Source organism: Brassica napus, unplaced genomic scaffold (assembly GCF_020379485.1).
Source record: "Brassica napus cultivar Da-Ae unplaced genomic scaffold, Da-Ae ScsIHWf_2418;HRSCAF=3126, whole genome shotgun sequence".
NCBI lineage: Eukaryota > Viridiplantae > Streptophyta > Magnoliopsida > Brassicales > Brassicaceae > Brassica > Brassica napus.
Window position 1 is genome coordinate 39,773 of NW_026015758.1, and position 17,200 is coordinate 56,972.

Sequence of the window (17,200 nt, forward strand, 5' to 3'; positions counted from 1 at the left end):
TATGGGCGACGTAGTTCCTCACGGTTCAAAAGTTATGAGGTTTCCAAGTTTAGACTCTTTTTAGGCTGAAAAAAAAAATAAAAATAAAAGGGATGCAACATGAGGACTTCCCGGGAGGTCACCCATCCTAGTACTACTCTCGTCCAAGCACGCTTAGCTGCGGAGATGTGATAGGATCCAGTGCATTAGTGCTGGTATAATCGCACCCGTCAGTACAACACTCTCGTTTCTATATATCCTTTTCTCGGCCAATACAAGTGTAAGGCTGTGGGGCCCACATGATTTTCTGGCCGTTTTGTTTCGAGCGAAAAAGTGCGTCGAGGTTAATGGCGTTAAAAAAGCATCAAAAACAACCTGAGAATCCACTTTCGATCTTTTTTAAGTGCCGTAACTTTCTGCATCCCGTTTGAGGGTCAAAACGGCTGAATTTGAGCCCGAAAAATTGCACCGTCTATTCACCGCCCATTATGGTTTCAGGGGCTTTCCGAAATGGTGTTATGGGCGACGTAGTTCCTCACGGTTCAAAAGTTATGAGGTTTCCAAGTTTAGACTCTTTTTAGGCTGAAAAAAAAAATAAAAATAAAAGGGATGCAACATGAGGACTTCCCGGGAGGTCACCCATCCTAGTACTACTCTCGTCCAAGCACGCTTAGCTGCGGAGATGTGATAGGATCCAGTGCATTAGTGCTGGTATAATCGCACCCGTCAGTACAACACTCTCGTTTCTATATATCCTTTTCTCGGCCAATACAAGTGTAAGGCTGTGGGGCCCACATGATTTTCTGGCCGTTTTGTTTCGAGCGAAAAAGTGCGTCGAGGTTAATGGCGTTAAGAAAGCCTCAAAAACACCCTGAGAAACTGCTTTCGATCTTTTTTACGTGCCGTAATTTTCTGCATCCCGTTTGAGGGTCAAAACGGCTGAATTTGAGCCCGAAAAATTGCACCGTCTATTCACCGCCCATTATGGTGTCTGGGGCTTTCCGCAATGGTTCTATGGGTGACGTAGTTCCTCACGGTTCAAAAGTTATGAGGTTTCCAAGTTTAGACTCGTTTTAGGCTGAAAAATAAAAATAAAAAGGGGTGCAACACGAGGACTTCCCGGGAGGTCACCCATCCTAGTACTACTCTCGCCCAACCACGCTTAGCTGCAGAATTCTGATGGGATCCAGTGCATTAGTGCTGGTATGATCGCACCCGTCAGTACAACACTCGCGTTTTCGTATATTCTTTGTTTCGGCCAATCCAAGTGTAAGGTCGTGGGGCCCACATGATTTTCTGGCCGTTTTGTTTTGAGCGAAAAAGTGCGTCGAGGTTAATGGCGTTAAAAAAGCATCAAAAACAACCTGAGAATCCGCTTTCGATCTTTTTTAAGTGCCGTAACTTTCTGCATCCCGTTTGAGGGTCAAAACGGCTGAATTTGAGCCCAAAAAATTGCACCGTCTATTCACCGCCCATTATGGTTTCAGGGGCTTTCCGAAATGGTGTTATGGGCGACGTAGTTCCTCACGGTTCAAAAGTTATTAGGTTTCCAAGTTTAGACTCTTTTTAGGCTGAAAAAAAAAAAAATAAAAGGGATGCAACATGAGGACTTCCCGGGAGGTCACCCATCCTAGTACTACTCTCGTCCAAGCACGCTTAGCTGCGGAGATGTGATAGGATCCAGTGCATTAGTGCTGGTATAATCGCACCCGTCAGTACAACACTCTCGTTTCTATATATCCTTTTCTCGGCCAATACAAGTGTAAGGCTGTGGGGCCCACATGATTTTCTGGCCGTTTTGTTTCGAGCGAAAAAGTGCGTCGAGGTTAATGGCGTTAAGAAAGCCTCAAAAACACCCTGAGAAACTGCTTTCGATCTTTTTTACGTGCCGTAATTTTCTGCATCCCGTTTGAGGGTCAAAACGGCTGAATTTGAGCCCGAAAAATTGCACCGTCTATTCACCGCCCATTATGGTCTCTGGGGCTTTCCGCAATGGTTCTATGGGTGACGTAGTTCCTCACGGTTCAAAAGTTATGAGGTTTCCAAGTTTAGACTCGTTTTAGGCTGAAAAATAAAAATAAAAAGGGGTGCAACACGAGGACTTCCCGGGAGGTCACCCATCCTAGTACTACTCTCGCCCAACCACGCTTAGCTGCAGAATTCTGATGGGATCCAGTGCATTAGTGCTGGTATGATCGCACCCGTCAGTACAACACTCGCGTTTTCGTATATTCTTTGTTTCGGCCAATCCAAGTGTAAGGTCGTGGGGCCCACATGATTTTCTGGCCGTTTTGTTTTGAGCGAAAAAGTGCGTCGAGGTTAATGGCGTTAAAAAAGCATCAAAAACAACCTGAGAATCCGCTTTCGATCTTTTTTAAGTGCCGTAACTTTCTGCATCCCGTTTGAGGGTCAAAACGGCTGAATTTGAGCCCAAAAATTGCACCGTCTATTCACCGCCCATTATGGTTTCAGGGGCTTTCCGAAATGGTGTTATGGGCGACGTAGTTCCTCACGGTTCAAAAGTTATTAGGTTTCCAAGTTTAGACTCTTTTTAGGCTGAAAAAAAAAAAAAATAAAAGGGATGCAACATGAGGACTTCCCGGGAGGTCACCCATCCTAGTACTACTCTCGTCCAAGCACGCTTAGCTGCGGAGATGTGATAGGATCCAGTGCATTAGTGCTGGTATAATCGCACCCGTCAGTACAACACTCTCGTTTCTATATATCCTTTTCTCGGCCAATACAAGTGTAAGGCTGTGGGGCCCACATGATTTTCTGGCCGTTTTGTTTCGAGCGAAAAAGTGCGTCGAGGTTAATGGCGTTAAGAAAGCCTCAAAAACACCCTGAGAAACTGCTTTCGATCTTTTTTACGTGCCGTAATTTTCTGCATCCCGTTTGAGGGTCAAAACGGCTGAATTTGAGCCCGAAAAATTGCACCGTCTATTCACCGCCCATTATGGTCTCTGGGGCTTTCCGCAATGGTTCTATGGGTGACGTAGTTCCTCACGGTTCAAAAGTTATGAGGTTTCCAAGTTTAGACTCGTTTTAGGCTGAAAAATAAAAATAAAAAGGGGTGCAACACGAGGACTTCCCGGGAGGTCACCCATCCTAGTACTACTCTCGTCCAAGCACGCTTAGCTGCGGAGATGTGATAGGATCCAGTGCATTAGTGCTGGTATAATCGCACCCGTCAGTACAACACTCTCGTTTCTATATATCCTTTTCTCGGCCAATACAAGTGTAAGGCTGTGGGGCCCACATGATTTTCTGGCCGTTTTGTTTCGAGCGAAAAAGTGCGTCGAGGTTAATGGCGTTAAGAAAGCCTCAAAAACACCCTGAGAAACTGCTTTCGATCTTTTTTACGTGCCGTAATTTTCTGCATCCCGTTTGAGGGTCAAAACGGCTGAATTTGAGCCCGAAAAATTGCACCGTCTATTCACCGCCCATTATGGTCTCTGGGGCTTTCCGCAATGGTTCTATGGGTGACGTAGTTCCTCACGGTTCAAAAGTTATGAGGTTTCCAAGTTTAGACTCGTTTTAGGCTGAAAAATAAAAATAAAAAGGGGTGCAACACGAGGACTTCCCGGGAGGTCACCCATCCTAGTACTACTCTCGCCCAACCACGCTTAGCTGCAGAATTCTGATGGGATCCAGTGCATTAGTGCTGGTATGATCGCACCCGTCAGTACAACACTCGCGTTTTCGTATATTCTTTGTTTCGGCCAATCCAAGTGTAAGGTCGTGGGGCCCACATGATTTTCTGGCCGTTTTGTTTTGAGCGAAAAAGTGCGTCGAGGTTAATGGCGTTAAAAAAGCATCAAAAACAACCTGAGAATCCGCTTTCGATCTTTTTTAAGTGCCGTAACTTTCTGCATCCCGTTTGAGGGTCAAAACGGCTGAATTTGAGCCCAAAAAATTGCACCGTCTATTCACCGCCCATTATGGTTTCAGGGGCTTTCCGAAATGGTGTTATGGGCAACGTAGTTCCTCACGGTTCAAAAGTTATTAGGTTTCCAAGTTTAGACTCTTTTTAGGCTGAAAAAAAAAATAAAAATAAAAGGGATGCAACATGAGGACTTCCCGGGAGGTCACCCATCCTAGTACTACTCTCGTCCAAGCACGCTTAGCTGCGGAGATGTGATAGGATCCAGTGCATTAGTGCTGGTATAATCGCACCCGTCAGTACAACACTCTCGTTTCTATATATCCTTTTCTCGGCCAATACAAGTGTAAGGCTGTGGGGCCCACATGATTTTCTGGCCGTTTTGTTTCGAGCGAAAAAGTGCGTCGAGGTTAATGGCGTTAAGAAAGCCTCAAAAACACCCTGAGAAACTGCTTTCGATCTTTTTTACGTGCCGTAATTTTCTGCATCCCGTTTGAGGGTCAAAACGGCTGAATTTGAGCCCGAAAAATTGCACCGTCTATTCACCGCCCATTATGGTCTCTGGGGCTTTCCGCAATGGTTCTATGGGTGACGTAGTTCCTCACGGTTCAAAAGTTATGAGGTTTCCAAGTTTAGACTCGTTTTAGGCTGAAAAATAAAAATAAAAAGGGGTGCAACACGAGGACTTCCCGGGAGGTCACCCATCCTAGTACTACTCTCGCCCAACCACGCTTAGCTGCAGATTCTGATGGGATCCAGTGCATTAGTGCTGGTATGATCGCACCCGTCAGTACAACACTCGCGTTTTCGTATATTCTTTGTTTCGGCCAATCCAAGTGTAAGGTCGTGGGGCCCACATGATTTTCTGGCCGTTTTGTTTGAGCGAAAAAGTGCGTCGAGGTTAATGGCGTTAAAAAAGCATCAAAAACAACCTGAGAATCCGCTTTCGATCTTTTTTAAGTGCCGTAACTTTCTGCATCCCGTTTGAGGGTCAAAACGGCTGAATTTGAGCCCAAAAAATTGCACCGTCTATTCACCGCCCATTATGGTTTCAGGGGCTTTCCGAAATGGTGTTATGGGCGACGTAGTTCCTCACGGTTCAAAAGTTATTAGGTTTCCAAGTTTAGACTCTTTTTAGGCTGAAAAAAAAAATAAAAATAAAAGGGATGCAACATGAGGACTTCCCGGGAGGTCACCCATCCTAGTACTACTCTCGTCCAAGCACGCTTAGCTGCGGAGATGTGATAGGATCCAGTGCATTAGTGCTGGTATAATCGCACCCGTCAGTACAACACTCTCGTTTCTATATATCCTTTTCTCGGCCAATACAAGTGTAAGGCTGTGGGGCCCACATGATTTTCTGGCCGTTTTGTTTCGAGCGAAAAAGTGCGTCGAGGTTAATGGCGTTAAGAAAGCCTCAAAAACACCCTGAGAAACTGCTTTCGATCTTTTTTACGTGCCGTAATTTTCTGCATCCCGTTTGAGGGTCAAAACGGCTGAATTTGAGCCCGAAAAATTGCACCGTCTATTCACCGCCCATTATGGTCTCTGGGGCTTTCCGCAATGGTTCTATGGGTGACGTAGTTCCTCACGGTTCAAAAGTTATGAGGTTTCCAAGTTTAGACTCGTTTTAGGCTGAAAAATAAAAATAAAAAGGGGTGCAACACGAGGACTTCCCGGGAGGTCACCCATCCTAGTACTACTCTCGCCCAACCACGCTTAGCTGCAAGAATTCTGATGGGATCCAGTGAATTAGTGCTGGTATGATCGCACCCGTCAGTACAACACTCGCGTTTTCGTATATTCTTTGTTTCGGCCAATCCAAGTGTAAGGTCGTGGGGCCCACATGATTTTCTGGCCGTTTTGTTTTGAGCGAAAAAGTGCGTCGAGGTTAATGGCGTTAAAAAAGCATCAAAAACAACCTGAGAATCCGCTTTCAATCTTTTTTAAGTGCCGTAACTTTCTGCATCCCGTTTGAGGGTCAAAACGGCTGAATTTGAGCCCGAAAAATTGCACCGTCGATCCAACGCCCATTATGGTTTCCGGGGCATTCCGAAATGGTGTTATGGGCGACGTAGTTCCTCACGGTTCAAAAGTTATGAGGTTTCCAAGTTTAGACTCTTTTTAGGCTGAAAAAAAAAATAAAAATAAAAGGGATGCAACATGAGGACTTCCCGGGAGGTCACCCATCCTAGTACTACTCTCGTCCAAGCACGCTTAGCTGCGGAGATGTGATAGGATCCAGTGCATTAGTGCTGGTATAATCGCACCCGTCAGTACAACACTCTCGTTTCTATATATCCTTTTCTCGGCCAATACAAGTGTAAGGCTGTGGGGCCCACATGATTTTCTGGCCGTTTTGTTTCGAGCGAAAAAGTGCGTCGAGGTTAATGGGGTTAAGAAAGCCTCAAAAACACCCTGAGAAACTGCTTTCGATCTTTTTTACGTGCCGTAATTTTCTGCATCCCGTTTGAGGGTCAAAACGGCTGAATTTGAGCCCGAAAAATTGCACCGTCTATTCACCGCCCATTATGGTCTCTGGGGCTTTCCGCAATGGTTCTATGGGTGACGTAGTTCCTCACGGTTCAAAAGTTATGAGGTTTCCAAGTTTAGACTCGTTTTAGGCTGAAAAATAAAAATAAAAAGGGGTGCAAACGAGGACTTCCCGGGAGGTCACCCATCCTAGTACTACTCTCGTCCAAGCACGCTTAGCTGCGGAGTTGTGATGGGATCCAGTGCATTAGTGCTGGTATGATCGCACCCGTCAGTACAACACTCGCGTTTTCGTATATTCTTTGTTCCGGCCAATCCAAGTGTAAGGTCGTGGGGCCCACATGATTTTCTGGCCGTTTTGTTTTGAGCGAAAAAGTGCGTCGAGGTTAATGGCGTTAAAAAAGCATCAAAAACAACCTGAGAATCCACTTTCGATCTTTTTTAAGTGCCGTAACTTTCTGCATCCCGTTTGAGGGTCAAAATGGCTGAATTTGAGCCCGAAAAATTGCACCGTCTATTCACCGCCCATTATGGTTTCAGGGGCTTTCCGAAATGGTGTTATGGGCGACGTAGTTCCTCACGGTTCAAAAGTTATGAGGTTTCCAAGTTTAGACTCTTTTTAGGCTGAAAAATAAAAATAAAAATAAAAGGGATGCAACATGAGGACTTCCCGGGAGGTCACCCATCCTAGTACTACTCTCGTCCAAGCACGCTTAGCTGCGGAGATGTGATAGGATCCAGTGCATTAGTGCTGGTATAATCGCACCCGTCAGTACAACACTCTCGTTTCTATATATCCTTTTCTCGGCCAATACAAGTGTAAGGCTGTGGGGCCCACATGATTTTCTGGCCGTTTTGTTTCGAGCGAAAAAGTGCGTCGAGGTTAATGGGGTTAAGAAAGCCTCAAAAACACCCTGAGAAACTGCTTTCGATCTTTTTTACGTGCCGTAATTTTCTGCATCCCGTTTGAGGGTCAAAACGGCTGAATTTGAGCCCGAAAAATTGCACCGTCTATTCACCGCCCATTATGGTCTCTGGGGCTTTCCGCAATGGTTCTATGGGTGACGTAGTTCCTCACGGTTCAAAAGTTATGAGGTTTCCAAGTTTAGACTCGTTTTAGGCTGAAAAATAAAAATAAAAAGGGGTGCAACACGAGGACTTCCCGGGAGGTCACCCATCCTAGTACTACTCTCGCCCAACCACGCATAGCTGCAGAATTCTGATGGGATCCAGTGCATTAGTGCTGGTATGATCGCACCCGTCAGTACAACACTCGTGTTTTCGTATATTCTTTGTTCCGGCCAATCCAAGTGTAAGGTCGTGGGGCCCACATGATTTTCTGGCCGTTTTGTTTTGAGCGAAAAAGTGCGTCGAGGTTAATGGCGTTAAAAAGCATCAAAAACAACCTGAGAATCCACTTTCGATCTCTTTTAAGTGCCGTTACTTTCTGCATCCCGTTTGAGGGTCAAAACGGCTGAATTTGAGCCCAAAAATTGCACCGTCTATTCACCGCCCATTATGGTTTCAGGGGCTTTCCGAAATGGTGTTATGGGCGACGTAGTTCCTCACGGTTCAAAAGTTATGAGGTTTCCAAGTTTAGACTCTTTTTAGGCTGAAAAAAAAAATAAAAATAAAAGGGATGCAACATAAGGACTTCCCGGGAGGTCACCCATCCTAGTACTACTCTCGTCCAAGCACGCTTAGCTGCGGAGATGTGATAGGATCTAGTGCATTAGTGCTGGTATAATCGCACCCGTCAGTACAACACTCTCGTTTCTATATATCCTTTTCTCGGCCAATACAAGTGTAAGGCTGTGGGGCCACATGATTTTCTGGCCGTTTTGTTTCGAGCGAAAAAGTGCGTTGAGGTTAATGGCGTTAAGAAAGCCTCAAAAACACCCTGAGAAACTGCTTTCGATCTTTTTTACGTGCCGTAATTTCTGCATCCCGTTTGAGGGTCAAAACGGCTGAATTTGAGCCCGAAAAATAGCAACGTCTATTCACCGCCCATTATGGTCTCTGGGGCTTTCCGCAATGGTTCTATGGGTGACGTAGTTCCTCACGGTTCAAAAGTTATGAGGTTTCCAAGTTTAGACTCGTTTTAGGCTGAAAAATAAAAATAAAAAGGGGTGCTACACGAGGACTTCCCGGGAGGTCACCCATCCTAGTACTACTCTCGCCCAACCACGCTTAACTGCAGAATTCTGATGGGATCCAGTGCATTTGTGCTGGTATGATCGCACCCGTCAGTACAACACTCGCGTTTTCGTATATTCTTTGTTCCGGCCAATCCAAGTGTAAGGTCGTGGGGCCCACATGATTTTCTGGCCGTTTTGTTTCGAGCGAAAAAGTGCGTCGAGGTTAATGGCGTTAAGAAAGCCTCAAAAACACCCTGAGAAACTGCTTTCGATCTTTTTTACGTGCCGTAATTTTCTGCATCCCGTTTGAGGGTCAAAACGGCTGAATTTGAGCCCGAAAAAGCACCGTCTATTCACCGCCCATTATGGTGTCTGGGGCTTTCCGCAATGGTTCTATGGGTGACGTAGTTCCTCACGGTTCAAAAGTTATGAGGTTTCCAAGTTTAGACTCGTTTTAGGCTGAAAAATAAAAATAAAAAGGGGTGCTACACGAGGACTTCCCGGGAGGTCACCCATCCTAGTACTACTCTCGCCCAACCACGCTTAACTGCAGAATTCTGATGGGATCCAGTGCATTTGTGCTGGTATGATCGCACCCGTCAGTACAACACTCGCGTTTTCGTATATTCTTTGTTCCGGCCAATCCAAGTGTAAGGTCGTGGGGCCCACATGATTTTCTGGCCGTTTTGTTTTGAGCGAAAAAGTGCGTCGAGGTTAATGGCGTTAAAAAAGCATCAAAAACAACCTGAGAATCCACTTTCGATCTTTTTAAGTGCCGTAACTTTCTGCATCCCGTTTGAGGGTCAAAATGGCTGAATTTGAGCCCGAAAAATTGCACCGTCTATTCACCGCCCATTATGGTTTCAGGGGCTTTCCGAAATGGTGTTATGGGCGACGTAGTTCCTCACGGTTCAAAAGTTATGAGGTTTCCAAGTTTAGACTCTTTTTAGGCTGAAAAATAAAAATAAAATAAAAAGGGATGCAACATGAGGACTTCCCGGGAGGTCACCCATCCTAGTACTACTCTCGTCCAAGCACGCTTAGCTGCGGAGATGTGATAGGATCCAGTGCATTAGTGCTGGTATAATCGCACCCGTCAGTAAACACTCTCGTTTCTATATATCCTTTTCTCGCCAATACAAGTGTAAGGCTGTGGGGCCCACATGATTTTCTGGCCGTTTTGTTTCGAGCGAAAAAGTGCGTCGAGGTTAATGGGTTAGAAAAGCCTCAAAACACCCTGAGAAACTCTTTCGATCTTTTTTACGTGCCGTAATTTTCTGCATCCCGTTTGAGGGTCAAAACGGCTGAATTTGAGCCAAAAAATTGCACCGTCTATTCACCGCCCATTATGGTCTCTGGGGCTTTCCGCAATGGTTCTATGGGTGACGTAGTTCCTCACGGTTCAAAAGTTATGAGGTTTCCAAGTTTAGACTCGTTTTAGGCTGAAAAATAAAAATAAAAAGGGGTGCAACACGAGGACTTCCCGGGAGGTCACCCATCCTAGTACTACTCTCGCAAACCCGCTTAGCTGAAGAGTTCTGATGGGATCCAGTGCATTAGTGCTGGTATGATCGCACCCGTCAGTACAACACTCGCGTTTGTATATTCTTTGTTCCGGCCAATCCAAGTGTAAGGTCGTGGGGCCCACATGATTTTCTGGCCGTTTTGTTTCGAGCGAAAAAGTGCGTCGAGGTTAATGGCGTTAAGAAAGCCTCAAAAACAACCTGAGAAACTGCTTTCGATCTTTTTTAAGTGCCGTATTTTCTGCATCCCGTTTGAGGGTCAAAACGGCTGAATTTGAGCCCGAAAAAAGCACCGTCTATTCACCGCCCATTATGGTCTCTGGGGCTTTCCAAATGGTTCTATGGGTGACGTAGTTCCTCACGGTTCAAAAGTTATGAGGTTTCCAAGTTTAGACTCGTTTTAGGCTGAAAAATAAAAATAAAAAGGGTGCAACACGAGGACTTCCCGGAGGTCACCCATCCTAGTACTACTCTCTCGCCAAACCCCGCTTAGCTGAAGAGTTCTGATGGGATCCAGTGCATTAGTGCTGGTATGATCACACCCGTCAGTACAAAACTCGCATTTCCGTATATTCTTTTTTCGGCCAATCAAGTGTAAGGCCGTGGGGCCCACATGATTTCTGGCCGTTTTGTTTGAGCGAAAAAGTGAGTCGAGGTTAATGGCGTTAAGAAAGCATCAAAAACAACCTGAGAATCCTTTTCGATCTTTTTTAAGTGCCGTAATTTCTGCATCCCGTTTGAGGGTCAAAATGGCTGAATTTGAGCCCGAAAAATTGCACCGTCTATTCACCGCCCATTATGGTTTCGGGGCTTTCCGAATGGTGTTATGGGCGACGTAGTTCCTCACGGTTCAAAAGTTATGAGGTTTCCAAGTTTAGACTCGTTTTAGGCTGAAAAATAAAATAAAAATAAAAGGGATGCAACATGAGGACTTCCCGGGAGGTCACCCATCCTATTACTACTCTCGTCCAAGCACGCTTAGCTGCGGAGATGTGATAGGATCCAGTGCATTAGTGCTGGTATAATCGCACCCGTCAGTACAACACTCTCGTTTCTATATATCCTTTTTCTCGGCCAATACAAGTGTAAGGCTGTGGGGCCCACATGATTTTCTGGCCGTTTTGTTTCGAGCGAAAAAGTGCGTCGAGGTTAATGGCGTTAAGAAAGCCTCAAAAACACCCTGAGAAACTGCTTTCGATCTTTTTTACGTGCCGTAATTTTCTGCATCCCGTTTGAGGGTCAAAACGGCTGAATTGAGCCCGAAAAATGCACCGTCTATTCACCACCCATTATGGTGTCTGGGGCTTTCCGCAATGGTTCTATGGGTGACGTAGTTCCTCACGGTTCAAAAGTTATGAGGTTTCCAAGTTTAGACTCTTTTAGGCTGAAAAATAAAAATAAAAGGGGTGCTACACACGAGGACTTCCCGGGAGGTCACCCATCCTAGTAAACTACTCTCGCCCCAACCACGCTTAACTGCAGAATTCTGATGGATCCAGTGCATTTGTGCTGGTATGATCGCACCGTCAGTAAACACTCGCGTTTTCGATGGTGTGTTATGGCGACGTAGTTCCTCACGGTTCAAAAGTTATGAGGTTTCCAATTTAGACTCTTTTTAGGCTGAAAAATAAAAATAAAATAAAAGGGATGCAACATGAGGACTTCCCGGGAGGTCACCCATCCTAGTACTACTCTCGTCCAAGCACGCTTAGCTGCGGAGATATGATAGGATCCAGTGCATTAGTGCTGGTATAATCACACCCGTCAGTACAACACTCTCGTTTCTATATATCCTTTTCTCGACAATACAAGTGTAAGGCTGTGGGCCCACATGATTTTCTGGCCGTTTTGTTTCGAGCGAAAAAGTGCGTCGAGGTTAATGGGGTTAAGAAAGCCTCAAAACACCCTGAGAAACTGCTTTCGATCTTTTTTACGTGCCGTAATTTTCTGCATCCCGTTTGAGGGTCAAAACGGCTGAATTTGAGCCCGAAAAATAGCAACGTCTATTCACCGCCCATTATGGTGTCTGGGGCTTTCCGCAATGGTTCTATGGGTGACGTAGTTCCTCACGGTTCAAAAGTTATGAGGTTTCCAAGTTTAGACTCGTTTTAGGCTGAAAAAAAAATAAAAAGGGGTGCAACACGAGGACTTCCCGGGAGGTCACCCATCCTAGTACTACTCTCGCCAACCACTCTTAACTGCAGATTCTGATGGGATCCAGTGCATTTGTGCTGGTATGATCGCACCCGTCAGTACAACACTCGCGTTTCGTATATTCTTTGTTCCGCCAATCCAAGTGTAAGGTCGTGGGGCCCACATGATTTTCTGGCCATTTTGTTTTTAGCGAAAAAGTGCGTCGAGGTTAATGGCGTTAAAAAAGCATCAAAAACAACCTGAGAAACTGCTTTCAATCTTTTTTACGTGCCGTAATTTTCTGCATCCCGTTTGAGGGTCAAAATGGCTGAATTTGAGCCCGAAAATTGCACCGTCTATTCACCGCCCATTATGGTTTCAGGGGCTTTCCGAAATGGTATTATGGCGACGTAGTTCCTCACGGTTCAAAAGTTATGAGGTTTCCAAGTTTAGACTCTTTTTAGGCTGAAAAATAAAAATAAAAAATAAAAGGGATGCAACATGAGGACTTCCCGGGAGGTCACCCATCCTAGTACTACTCTCGTCCAAAGCACGCTTAGCTGCGATATGTGATAGGATCCAGTGCATTAGTGCTGGTATAATCACACCCGTCAGTAAAACACTCTCGTTTCTATATATCCTTTTCTCGACCAATACAAGTGTAAGCTGTGGGCCCACATGATTTTCTGGCCGTTTTGTTTCCAGCGAAAAAGTGCGTCGAGGTTAATGGAGTTAAGAAAGCCTCAAAAACACCTGAGAAACTTCTTTCGATCTTTTTTAAGTGCCGTAATTTTCTGCATCCCGTTTGAGGGTCAAAACGGCTGAATTTGAGCCCAAAAAATTGCACCGTCTATTCACCGCCCATTATGGTCACTGGGGCTTTCCGCAATGGTTCTATGGGTGACGTAGTTCCTCATGGTTCAAAAGTTATGAGGTTTCCAAGTTTAGACTCGTTTTAGGCTGAAAATAAAAAATAAAAAGGGGTGCAACACGAGGACTTCCCGGGAGGTCACCCATCCTAGTACTACTCTCGCCAAACCCCGCTTAGCTGAAGAGTTTTGATGGAATCCAGTGCTTTAGTGCTGGTATGATCGCACCCGTCAGTACAACACTCGCGTTTTTGTATATTCTTTGTTCCGGCCAATCCAAGTGTAAGGTCATGGGGCCCACATGATTTTCTGGCCGTTCTGTTTCGAGCGAAAAAGTGCGTCGAGGTTAATGGCGTTAAGAAAGCCTCAAAAACACCTGAGAAACTGCTTTCGATCTTTTTTACGTGCCGTAATTTTCTGCATCCCGTTTGAGGGTCAAAACGGCTGAATTTGAGCCCGAAAAATAGCACCGTCTATTCACCGCCCATTATGGTCTCTGGGGCTTTCCACAATGGTTCTATGGGTGACGTAGTTCCTCACGGTTCAAAAGTTATGAGGTTTCCAAGTTTAGACTCGTTTTAGGCTGAAAAATAAAAATAAAAAGGGGTGCAACACGAGGACTTCCCGGGAGGTCACCCATCCTAGTACTACTCTCGCCAAACCCCGCTTAGCTGAAGAGTTCTGATGGGATCCAGTGCATTAGTGCTGGTATGATTACACCCGTAAGTACAAAACTCGCATTTCCGTATATTCTTTGTTTTCGGCCATCCAAGTGTAAGGTGGGGCCCACATGATTCTCTTCTCGTTTTGATTTGAGCGAAGAAGTGAGTCGAGGTTAATGGCGTTAAGAAAGCATCAAAAACAACCTGAGAATCCGCTTTCGATCTTTTTTAAGTGCCGTAACTTTCTGCATCCCGTTTGAGGGTCAAAATGGCTGAATTTGAGCCCGAAAAATTGCACCGTCTATTCACCGCCCATTATGGTTTCAGGGGCTTTCCGAAATGGTGTTATGGGCGACGTAGTTCCTCACGGTTCAAAAGTTATGAGGTCTCCCAGTTTAGACTCGTTTTAGGCTGAAAATAAAAATAAAAAATAAAAGGGATGCAACATGAGGACTTCCCGGGAGGTCACCCATCCTTTACTACTCTCGTCCAAGCACGCTTAGCTGCGGAGATGTGATAGGATCCAGTGCATTAGTGCTGGTATAATCGCACCCGTCAGTACAACACTCTCGTTCTTATATCCTTTTTCTCGGCCAATACAAGTGTAAGGCTGTGGGGCCCACATGATTTTCTGGCCGTTTTGTTTCGAGCGAAAAAGTGCGTCGAGGTTAATGGCGTTAAGAAAGCCTCAAAAACACCCTGAGAAACTGCTTTCGATCTTTTTACGTGCCGTAATTTTCTGCATCCCGTTTGAGGGTCAAAACGGCTGAATTTGAGCCCGAAAAATGCACCGTCTATTCACCACCCATTATGGTGTCTGGGGCTTTTCCGCAATTGTTCTATGGGTGATAGTTCCTCACGGTTCAAAAGTTATGAGGTTTCCAAGTTTAGACTCGTTTTAGGCTGAAAAATAAAAATAAAAAGGGGTGCAACACGAGGACTTCCCGGGAGGGAGTCCCCATCCTAGTACTACTCTCCTCGGCCAACGCCGCTAACTGCAGAATTCTGATGGATCCATGCATTTGTGGCGGTATGATCGCACCCGTCAGTACAACACTCGCTTTTTCCGAAATGGTGTTAATGGCGACGTAGTTCCTCACGGTTCAAAAGTTATGAGGTTTCCAAGTTTAGACTCTTTTTAGGCTGAAAATAAAATAAAAAATAATAGGGATGCAACATGAGGACTTCCCGGGAGGTCACCCATCCTAGTACTACTCTCGTCCAAGCACGCTTAGCTGCGGAGATATGATAGGATCCAGTGCATTAGTGCTGGTATAATCACACCCGTCAGTACAACACTCTCGTTTCTATATATCCTTTTCTCGACCAATACAAGTGTAAGGCTGTGGGGCCCACATGATTTCTGGCCGTTTTGTTCGAGCGAAAAAGTGCGTCGAGGTTAATGGGGTTAAGAAAGCCTCAAAAACACCCTGAGAAACTGCTTTCGATCTTTTTACGTGCCGTAATTTTCTGCATCCCGTTTGAGGGTCAAAACTGCTGAATTTGAGCCCAAAAATTGCGCCGTCTATTCACCGCCCATTATGGTCTCTGGGGCTTTCCGCAATGGTTCTATGGGTGCGTAGTTCCTCACGGTTCAAAAGTTTGAGGTTTCCAAGTTTAGACTCGTTTTAGCTGAAAAAATAAAAATAAAAAGGGTGCAACACGAGGACTTCCCGGGAGGTCACCCATCCTAGTACTACTCTCGCCAAAAACCCCGCTTAGCTGAAGAGTTCTGATGGGATCCAGTGCTTTAGTGCTGGTATGATCGCACCCCCCAGTACAACACTCGCGTTTTTGTATATTCTTTTCTTCCGACCAATCCAAGTGTAAGGTCATGGGGCCCACATGATTTTCTGGCCGTTTGTTTCGAGCGAAAAAGTGCGTCGAGGTTAATGGCGTTAAGAAAGCCTCAAAAACAACCCTGAGAAACTGCTTTCAATCTTTTTACGTGCCGTAATTTTCTGCATCCCGTTTGAGGGTCAAAACGGCTGAATTTGAGCCCGAAAAATGCACCGTCTATTCACCCCCGCCCATGGTCTCTGGGGCTTTCACAATGGTTCTATGGGTGACGTAGTTCCTAACGGTTCAAAAGTTATGTGGTTTCCAAGTTTAGACTCGTTTTAACTGAAAAATAAAAATAAAAAGGGGTGCTACACGAGGACTTCTCGGGAGGTCACCCATCCTAGTACTACTCTCGCCCAACCACGCTTAACTGCAGAATTCTGATGGGATCTAGTGCATTTGTGCTGGTATGATCGCACCCGTCAGTACAACACTCGCGTTTTCGTATATTCTTTTTCCGGCCAATCCAAGTGTAAGGTCGTGGAGACCACATGATTTTCTGGCCGTTTTGTTTTGAGCGAAAAAGTGCGTCGAGGTTAATGTCGTTAAAAAAGCATCAAAAACAACCTGAGAATCCACTTTCGATCTTTTTTAAGTGCCGTAACTTTCTGCATCCCGTTGAGGGTCAAAATGGCTGAATTTGAGCCCGAAAATTCCACCGTCTATTCACTGCCCATTATGGTTTCAGGGGCTTTTCCGAATGGTGTTATGGGCGAACGTAGTTCCTCACGGTTCAAAGTTATGAGGTTTCCAAGTGTAGACTCTTTTTAGGCTGAAAAATAAAAAAAAATAAAGGGATGCAACATGAGGACTTCCCGGGAGGTCACCCATCCTAGTACTACTCTCGTCCAAGCACGCTTAGCTGCGAGATGTGATAGGATCCAGTGCAGTAGTGCTGTATAATCACACCCGTCAGTACAACACTCTCGTTTCTTATATCCTTTTCTTTCTCGACAATACAAGTGTAAGGCTGTGGGGCCCACATGATTTTCTGGCCGTTTTGTTTTCGAGCGAAAAGTGCGTCGAGGTTAATGGGGTAAGAAAAGCCTCAAAACACCCTGAGAAACTGCTTTCGATCTTTTTTTACGTGCCGTAATTTTCTGCATCCCGTTTGAGGTCAAAACTGCTGAATTTTGAGCCCAAAAAATTGCACAGTCTATTCACCGCCCATTATGGTCTCTGGGGCTTTCCGCAATGGTTTCTATGGGTGACGTAGTTCCGCACGGTTCAAAAGTTATGAGGTTTCCAAGTTTAGACTCGTTTTAGGCTGAAAAATAAAAATAATAAGGGGTGCAACACGAGGACTTCCCGGGAGGTCACCCACCTAGTACTACTCTCGCCAAACCCCGCTTAGCTGAAGAGTTCTGATGGGATCCAGTGCTTTAGTGCTGGTATGATCGCACCCGTCAGTACAACAAACACTCGCGTTTTTGTATTTCTTTTTGGTTTCCGGCCAATCCAAGTGTAAGGTCATGGGGCCCACATGATGTTTTCTGCCCGTTTTTGTTTGAAAGCGAAAAAGTGCGTCGAGGTTAATGGCGTTAAAAAGCCTCAAAAACACCCTGAGAAACTGCTTTCAATCTTTTTTTTACGTGCCGTAATTTTCTCATCCCGTTTGAGGGTCAAAACGGCTGAAATTGAGCCCGAAAAATAGCACGTCTATTCACCGCCCATTATA

The 17,200-nt window shown here is 45.4% G+C and overlaps 13 non-coding genes and 21 pseudogenes across 13 annotated transcripts; all 34 read right to left on the minus strand.

Moving 5' to 3' along the window:
• Nucleotides 1-89: 89 nt before the first annotated feature.
• Nucleotides 90-208, minus strand: LOC125600869 (annotated as a pseudogene).
• Nucleotides 209-585: 377 nt separating this feature from the next.
• Nucleotides 586-704, minus strand: LOC125600870 (annotated as a pseudogene).
• Nucleotides 705-1,077: 373 nt separating this feature from the next.
• Nucleotides 1,078-1,196, minus strand: LOC125600933. The gene has a single exon (XR_007333977.1). It is a non-coding gene; the product is annotated as a 5S ribosomal RNA (ribosomal RNA).
• A 375-nt stretch (nt 1,197-1,571) lies between these two features.
• On the minus strand, nt 1,572-1,690 carry LOC125600871 (annotated as a pseudogene).
• A 373-nt stretch (nt 1,691-2,063) lies between these two features.
• On the minus strand, nt 2,064-2,182 carry LOC125600944. Its single transcript, XR_007333988.1, has one exon. It is a non-coding gene; the product is annotated as a 5S ribosomal RNA (ribosomal RNA).
• A 375-nt stretch (nt 2,183-2,557) lies between these two features.
• On the minus strand, nt 2,558-2,676 carry LOC125600872 (annotated as a pseudogene).
• Nucleotides 2,677-3,049: 373 nt separating this feature from the next.
• On the minus strand, nt 3,050-3,168 carry LOC125600915. Its single transcript, XR_007333959.1, has one exon. It is a non-coding gene; the product is annotated as a 5S ribosomal RNA (ribosomal RNA).
• Nucleotides 3,169-3,541: 373 nt separating this feature from the next.
• LOC125600862 lies at nt 3,542-3,660 on the minus strand. Its single transcript, XR_007333945.1, has one exon. It is a non-coding gene; the product is annotated as a 5S ribosomal RNA (ribosomal RNA).
• A 378-nt stretch (nt 3,661-4,038) lies between these two features.
• Nucleotides 4,039-4,157, minus strand: LOC125600874 (annotated as a pseudogene).
• Nucleotides 4,158-4,530: 373 nt separating this feature from the next.
• Nucleotides 4,531-4,648, minus strand: LOC125600914. Its single transcript, XR_007333958.1, has one exon. It is a non-coding gene; the product is annotated as a 5S ribosomal RNA (ribosomal RNA).
• Nucleotides 4,649-5,025: 377 nt separating this feature from the next.
• LOC125600875 lies at nt 5,026-5,144 on the minus strand (annotated as a pseudogene).
• A 373-nt stretch (nt 5,145-5,517) lies between these two features.
• Nucleotides 5,518-5,637, minus strand: LOC125600931. Its single transcript, XR_007333975.1, has one exon. It is a non-coding gene; the product is annotated as a 5S ribosomal RNA (ribosomal RNA).
• Nucleotides 5,638-6,015: 378 nt separating this feature from the next.
• Nucleotides 6,016-6,134, minus strand: LOC125600876 (annotated as a pseudogene).
• Nucleotides 6,135-6,507: 373 nt separating this feature from the next.
• Nucleotides 6,508-6,625, minus strand: LOC125600918. Its single transcript, XR_007333962.1, has one exon. It is a non-coding gene; the product is annotated as a 5S ribosomal RNA (ribosomal RNA).
• Nucleotides 6,626-7,004: 379 nt separating this feature from the next.
• Nucleotides 7,005-7,123, minus strand: LOC125600877 (annotated as a pseudogene).
• A 373-nt stretch (nt 7,124-7,496) lies between these two features.
• Nucleotides 7,497-7,615, minus strand: LOC125600916. Its single transcript, XR_007333960.1, has one exon. It is a non-coding gene; the product is annotated as a 5S ribosomal RNA (ribosomal RNA).
• Nucleotides 7,616-7,991: 376 nt separating this feature from the next.
• On the minus strand, nt 7,992-8,110 carry LOC125600898 (annotated as a pseudogene).
• A 371-nt stretch (nt 8,111-8,481) lies between these two features.
• Nucleotides 8,482-8,600, minus strand: LOC125600912. The gene has a single exon (XR_007333956.1). It is a non-coding gene; the product is annotated as a 5S ribosomal RNA (ribosomal RNA).
• Nucleotides 8,601-8,972: 372 nt separating this feature from the next.
• LOC125600913 lies at nt 8,973-9,091 on the minus strand. Its single transcript, XR_007333957.1, has one exon. It is a non-coding gene; the product is annotated as a 5S ribosomal RNA (ribosomal RNA).
• Nucleotides 9,092-9,469: 378 nt separating this feature from the next.
• LOC125600878 lies at nt 9,470-9,588 on the minus strand (annotated as a pseudogene).
• A 367-nt stretch (nt 9,589-9,955) lies between these two features.
• On the minus strand, nt 9,956-10,072 carry LOC125600883 (annotated as a pseudogene).
• A 368-nt stretch (nt 10,073-10,440) lies between these two features.
• LOC125600901 lies at nt 10,441-10,560 on the minus strand (annotated as a pseudogene).
• A 370-nt stretch (nt 10,561-10,930) lies between these two features.
• Nucleotides 10,931-11,049, minus strand: LOC125600899 (annotated as a pseudogene).
• A 370-nt stretch (nt 11,050-11,419) lies between these two features.
• Nucleotides 11,420-11,542, minus strand: LOC125600904 (annotated as a pseudogene).
• Nucleotides 11,543-11,660: 118 nt separating this feature from the next.
• Nucleotides 11,661-11,779, minus strand: LOC125600881 (annotated as a pseudogene).
• A 368-nt stretch (nt 11,780-12,147) lies between these two features.
• LOC125600897 lies at nt 12,148-12,264 on the minus strand (annotated as a pseudogene).
• A 376-nt stretch (nt 12,265-12,640) lies between these two features.
• LOC125600903 lies at nt 12,641-12,759 on the minus strand (annotated as a pseudogene).
• Nucleotides 12,760-13,129: 370 nt separating this feature from the next.
• LOC125600935 lies at nt 13,130-13,248 on the minus strand. Its single transcript, XR_007333979.1, has one exon. It is a non-coding gene; the product is annotated as a 5S ribosomal RNA (ribosomal RNA).
• A 373-nt stretch (nt 13,249-13,621) lies between these two features.
• Nucleotides 13,622-13,740, minus strand: LOC125600932. Its single transcript, XR_007333976.1, has one exon. It is a non-coding gene; the product is annotated as a 5S ribosomal RNA (ribosomal RNA).
• A 376-nt stretch (nt 13,741-14,116) lies between these two features.
• On the minus strand, nt 14,117-14,234 carry LOC125600902 (annotated as a pseudogene).
• Nucleotides 14,235-14,847: 613 nt separating this feature from the next.
• LOC125600882 lies at nt 14,848-14,966 on the minus strand (annotated as a pseudogene).
• Nucleotides 14,967-15,332: 366 nt separating this feature from the next.
• On the minus strand, nt 15,333-15,453 carry LOC125600886 (annotated as a pseudogene).
• A 371-nt stretch (nt 15,454-15,824) lies between these two features.
• On the minus strand, nt 15,825-15,943 carry LOC125600908. The gene has a single exon (XR_007333952.1). It is a non-coding gene; the product is annotated as a 5S ribosomal RNA (ribosomal RNA).
• An 866-nt stretch (nt 15,944-16,809) lies between these two features.
• LOC125600945 lies at nt 16,810-16,927 on the minus strand (annotated as a pseudogene).
• Between the last annotated feature and the right edge of the window lie 273 nt (nt 16,928-17,200).